Source organism: Propithecus coquereli, unplaced genomic scaffold (assembly GCF_000956105.1).
Source record: "Propithecus coquereli isolate 6110/MARCELLA unplaced genomic scaffold, Pcoq_1.0 Scaffold49, whole genome shotgun sequence".
In the NCBI taxonomy this organism is placed as follows: Eukaryota; Metazoa; Chordata; class Mammalia; order Primates; family Indriidae; genus Propithecus; species Propithecus coquereli.
Window position 1 is genome coordinate 8,090,024 of NW_012150729.1, and position 6,383 is coordinate 8,096,406.

The 6,383-nt window shown below is 32.4% G+C and overlaps 1 protein-coding gene across 1 annotated transcript in view; it reads right to left on the reverse strand.

Annotated features, from left to right (window-relative positions):
- The window catches only part of SCN9A (sodium channel, voltage gated, type IX alpha subunit), a 203,711-nt gene that overhangs the window by 181,791 nt on the left and 15,537 nt on the right, over window positions 1–6,383 (reverse strand). The gene's annotated exons all lie outside the window — the stretch shown is intronic.

Consider the following 6,383-nt stretch of genomic DNA (forward strand, 5'->3'; position numbering starts at 1 on the left):
CTTAAAAGTCTTGAATTATTCATTTTAAAGAAACAATTAATTGACAGAGACTCTTTGTGACAATAAGCACTGATTTAGGTTATGTTTGTATGTATCAATTTGTAATATTATAAATATTTGTACTCCTCTAATTAAGAATGTCTAAATTCTTATTTTCCAGAACATACAAATACATGTTTTTCTTTCCTTATCCTGAACAATATCACTTTGCTTTCCCTACTTCTCCATCCCCTAACACCCAGGGTCCCATCGTGTAACTTCATTCCCTGTTTCTTCTCCATTTCAGAAGGAACTTCACCCTAGACATTCCGTATACATATCTTTTTATTTTCTTTTTCCTTTTCTTTTTCTTTTTCTTTTTTTTTTTTTTAGAGACAGGGTCTTTCTTGCTCTGTCATCCAGGCTGGAATGCAGTGGCACAATCATAGCTCATTGCAGTGATCCTCCTGCCTCAACCTCCCAGGTACACACCACATGCCTAGCTCACATATCGCTTTTAATGACAGCAGTCTTCTTTTTTCAACTCTTTTCTACCTTGTGAAAGTCCTTTGTCCTATCTTAATTTTTTCATAATAAAACAAACAAAATATTCTAATTATGGCAAAGTCAAGTGAGAGTAGTGCAATGATATCCCTGGACCAGGAAACTGAAGTCACTTAACCTCTAAAATAACTTCAAAAACACTTTAAATATATAGATACTTTTCTCATAATGTCTTCAAACTTCCACCAAAATCTCAATTTGGGTTTAACATAAATGCCTCCCTCCCCAGGAATCAGTATTCAAGATGAAATTTAGACATTCTTCCATCTTTCTCTTTTTTGTTCTCTAGTATTGTGATTACTTGATTTGCTATGTTTAATTACAAATGTAATTTTATTTTAGCTCCATTAAGGGTTTAAAAGGTTTTATGGAATATCTGGTAACATAACCATCAGGTGTATCCCTATGGGATATGTGCAAGCATATTCTCGGGATATATAAGATTTTTTTTCCTTTAAAAGAAATGGGCATGTTACTCAAGTTTAGTAATCTCTGATAGTCTTTGAAAAGGTTAGGTAACTTCAGAGCCTTAGGGTTCTCACCTCAAAGCGTGGTTATGAGGATTTAAAGGGGCCACTCAAAAATCCATTAACATACTACTCAGCATAAATGAGACATCCATATATAAGATGATTAAATTAATGTTATTATTACTAATATTAGCAAGATGTAAACTTTTCCAGTTATAGTTTTCTTTATGGCAGGGTAACTCTTATATGTTCATTTTCTATCTTCATGATATTTCCTGGCACATATCTTGTAACACATAGTCTATTATTCTTTGTAACTGAGGAAGAATTATAGATCACTTAAGAAAACAATAAATAAAAACTATTAACTATCATAATTTTATAATTTGCTTTGCAAGATTCTTGTTTTTGTTACTGAATCACCAATGAAATAAAGTAAGTGAATGGACATTTTGGCAAATATTTCTCTCCAGGCTTAGACATCTTATTTGCTTACTAAAAAAAACACAGAGTTGTATTCCTGATGATTGAATTATTGGAGTAAGTTTGATTGTCATACATAAGTGAGAAATTTCAGAATATGCTCTTCTAAAACAATTCCTATAAAAGTAGATATTAGTTGTTGTAAGATTCATTAACAGACCATCTGGCAGGTCACCTCCTTCACTGAACTGAGTTAATGAGAAACTCTGATAGATCATGTTCAAAAACATAAAGAAAATATAACTGAATATTTAACAAATTCTTGATTTTTGAACCCACCTCTCATGTTTTCCTACTGATGAGTTTTTAGATATTTCAAATAAACTATTTGGCAATGGTCAATAACTGAATACTTTACCAACGGAATGTTTCAAAAAGTTCAAAATGTAATGGGCCTAAATTAGAGATGCATGATTATACTTGTCTTTTGAAATAGGGGAAATTGTATCATTAGTATCCATTGAAATAGGATTAAAAGTAAAAGTAACAAAGATGAATTTTAGATGCAGTAAAATTTATATTATAATCTAAAAAGAATACATTTTGATTATAATATATTGTTACCAACTGTCTAGCTGCCATTATTGAACACTTACTTACCATGTATGAGACACTAATGTGGCTGTTATGAAAAAATTATATACACATATATACTAAATTGTACAGCAACCCTTAGAAGTAGATACTACCAATTTACAGACAGTGAAGCTGTATTTGAGAAATCAATATTAGACCAAGACCGCATACTGAGTAAGAGAAATATCTAGGAAAAAAGCTTCTGTTTTTCACTTGACTAATTTGCAAAAATTTATTTCACTATGCATTTAATACTTTATAACAATATTTTACAAACATTCTGAAATATGGTAGAGATGGAATATGGATTTTCAAAAGCACCTCTCTGCATATCCATTCCACAAACACTCATTCCTAAAAGTACACATCAGATGACCTCATGGGATTGTAAGAGACTGGCTCCCAATTGACTCCCAAGGATGCTACTTCTCTTCTCCCTACCTGAACTACCATGAACCAAGTTTGTAAAAGGTAACAAGAATGCATATCATGTTAAGAAGGAAACAAATTCATCACTTCGACTTTGTAATATTTTGTTTCATGAAAGGATCATTTATAAAGATTGGTCCCATAATATTTACCTAGAAGGAATGTTAATTCTGTATCATCACTCAGAGAAGGTGAAGCCATAATTTATCAATAAAACATGATTTTATCATATTCAAAACAAATTATAGTTCATAAATTACCCTTACTTTAAGCTCTAAAGAATGCATTGTCCATTGGATTTGAAAGAATAGTCATTGGATGGAGTTTAAATCAATATATGAAAGGATATTTTATTATCACATATTTCTCTCATTTTCCTGTTTTACTTGTTTATATGAATTTGAATATGTATATTTACTTCTTTTTTGAATTTCTATAGCCCCTCGAGAAGATAACTAATTTTAAAATAATTCGATTGGATTTTAAAATTCAATTGGATTTTACAGTTTATGAGCAACTATAATAGTAAAAGTTGATAGATACTACATCCGGTAAAATCACCCTTATTTTTTAAAAACAACCAGATAATATAGAGTGTCTAGTTTGGCATACAACACAGAAAATTTCATTAAAGATATCGATGGAAATATCTTTGTACTTAATTATTTTAATGCATCTATCTAACCTTATTAAACCTTCTTTAGAGGCCCAATTTTTCAATTAATTGTACCAATAGTACTTTTGTACTGAAAGTGGAGTTAAATTTACATTACTGGCATATATACCAAATGTTTACAAGATGAGATATAAGGGAGAAGAAGAAGAACAAGGAAAGGTAAGGAAAGGAAAAGGGCATTCACTGCAGACATTGTAAATATACTCCTTCTAAATTTCCAAGCGAACAGTCATAGGTGCAATTACAGTTATATTGTATTTTGATAAATGATTCAGAAAGCTTTGTAAAAAATCAAAGCAGGCATTTTAAAGAAATTTAAGATCAATAATAGCAGTCTCTCAAACACTTGACACAACAAAAGGAAATCATAAAATGAATAGCAAAGAAATCACAATTAAAGTAGTGATAGGTTTTAATAATAATATATGGCGTTTTGGGCTTCCTGTTATATCATATTAAAAGATCCAAAGGAATTCCATTTCCTGTATTAAAGAAGCAATAACAGTGTGTTTTCACTTACGATAAGTTGTTATTTTAAAAAGAGAAGAGAAAAAAATTCTTTTCTCAGTAGGGCTAAAAAGATACAGAATAATCCAATTTTATACGTAATGTCGACTAGAATTTGCCTGTGGCAGATTGTGTTTACTGGCACCGTTCAGGGCATTCCCTCTTCCTTCCCTCTTTGTCGTGGTCTGGCATCTTTCCTCACCACCCAGAAGGGTTTCATTCCTCCAAACTTCATTCTACCTTTAGCTGCCAAGAGCTGATGGCTTTCCCTTTTGCCTATAGCCATTTCCTTTCAGCTATGCAGAAAGGAAAGAGTAAATAAAACCTTCAAGGAAGAAATTCCATTTTGTAGGATGGCAAGACACCAAAACTGTTATCTCATGTTCCACAAAAGTATTCTACCCACATTCTCTGAATGCTCTCCCATAATTTCTCATGTAAAAATACTTTTATAAAATCCTAATAGTATCTATTTTATTATGACCTTGCCATCTCAACTGTAATCTAACTGCACATAGTTCTGAAGAAAGATGCCACAATACTCCCGTGAAGAATAAATTAGCTAATCTGTCATGTGTAAAATGGAGGACTATCTTCACTTAGTACAAAGATACACTCCGATACATCACAACAAACACAACATGCCATCTCAAAAGCAAACTTAAGAAAATCCCTTGTGACAATTAATAAAATAATTTAGTCCTTAAAGATGAAATGTGATTACCGTATTATTTACCAAAAAAAATATGTTGCTGGCCAACTTGTTAGATAAAAATTAACATTAACCGAAGCTGATTGCTGAACTGAAAGCTAAATTTTCAACCAGATGTTAATAGCAAAAATAATTATTTGTCTAATATCTATAAATACATCTTGAAAAAGAAAGGGAGGGATTTACTGCCACAAAAAGTGTATGTGTGTAGTTAAATTCTAGCATAAATATGACATTATCATTAACCAATGTGAAGTTTCAAGTCATCACTCAACTTCAATAACAGTGATGGCTCTTCACTGTAACTCTCTGAGCCTTCTTCAGTTAGTGATAATTCTTTGTGAGATAATTTACTTCTTGTGCCTGAAGCAAATATCAACTTAGACCATGTAGAAACCCTCTCTATGGTCCTTAGCCTCATCTAACTACACTTCCATCAGCTAAGCTCATTCAAGTTTCCACATGTATTTAAAAACAGTATTTTAAATATGGTAATTACTGAGTGGCCTTCAAATTCTTGGTAAAAGATACAGATTTAAACCTAATAAGGTCATCATTGTAGATTAGGAGTCACTCATACTAAAATCATATTAGTCTATGCAATCTAGTCCAATGTTTTCTTAAAATGTATTTTAATCCAGTTATGGTCACTACCTCCTCAAGAATGCCTTATAAACGACTTAGCTTTGAATACATTATCATCTACACTGCTGACAAATGGGAATGCATGTCATAACATTTTAATTTTACCTCCTCAAAATCATAGCACAGAGCATTATAAACATACTGGATGTTCAGTGAATAAAAAATAAATTGAATCACAAAATGCATAAATTTCCAGGGTTGATGAGTTCTATGGTGAAATAATTCATATTTTTGAACTTTATTATTTACATAAATATCTATGAACCCCCTCCCACTTCGTGCCATGCACTATTCTGGAAGTTGGGTCAACAATAAAGCCATGGTCTGGGTTCCCTTGGAGCACGCAATATGCGAGTCCACAAAATAACCTGCATGCTGTAATAAGCACTGCGAAGGAAACAGACAAGGTACCAAGATCAAGACTAACAGGGGACAACCTATTTTTGACAAGGTAGTTGAGAATGATCTTTCTAAAACATAGAGACCTTTGAGCTGAGATTTAAAGTTTAAGAAGGAGTATCTGTGCAAAGAGTGAGGGGAGTAGTCCAGGCATTGGAAATAGCACTTAAAAAGGCCTTAAGGAATAATACTGTTTCATGGGTACCAGGAACTAAAAGACCAGGGTGGCAGGAGCCCAGAAATAAAAAGAAGATGGGTTTGGGTGAGGTTGGAAAGAAGGGACAGATCACAGAGTGAACTGTATGCTAACTAAGGCATTTGTTATTGCTAATCAGTCTCTGTGCTTCTGTGTTTATTCCTTTTTTAAAAAAAATGTAGTCCTGAGCCAATGAATGTTTTTTAGGGCGACATGATGGTGTTGCTTTGCATGGAGAGTGAATTACAGAGGAGCAAATTATGGAAGTAGACTAATTTGAAGGCTGTGGCAGGATTCCAAGTAAATTATCATGATGACCTGAACTAATTTGGTGACAGTATAGATAGAGAAAAGAGTGTAGAAGAGATATATCTGAGAAATATGATGAAATAGACATATATTTGGGAGATAAGATTTATAGATCTAAATATGGGCTGAATAGGGATGAGATGGAGTCATGAGGGAGAGAGAGCAATCGAAGTGACTTCAATAACTGGTGGAAGGTGGATCCATTTACTCAGATAATAAAGACTAGGGGAAAGAATTTATGAAAAAGTTTTAGGGAAAACCCTAAATTATTACCATTATAATATCTAGAATGGTCCATTTACATGAATAAACTTTGCGTTCCTTAAGTCCAAGGTCATGATTTATCTTAGAAAAATACATTATAAATCCTTCTAGCACTTCACATTCTTTTTCATACCTAATAGGAATAGGAAATTAGATAAATATTAATTTTATTAT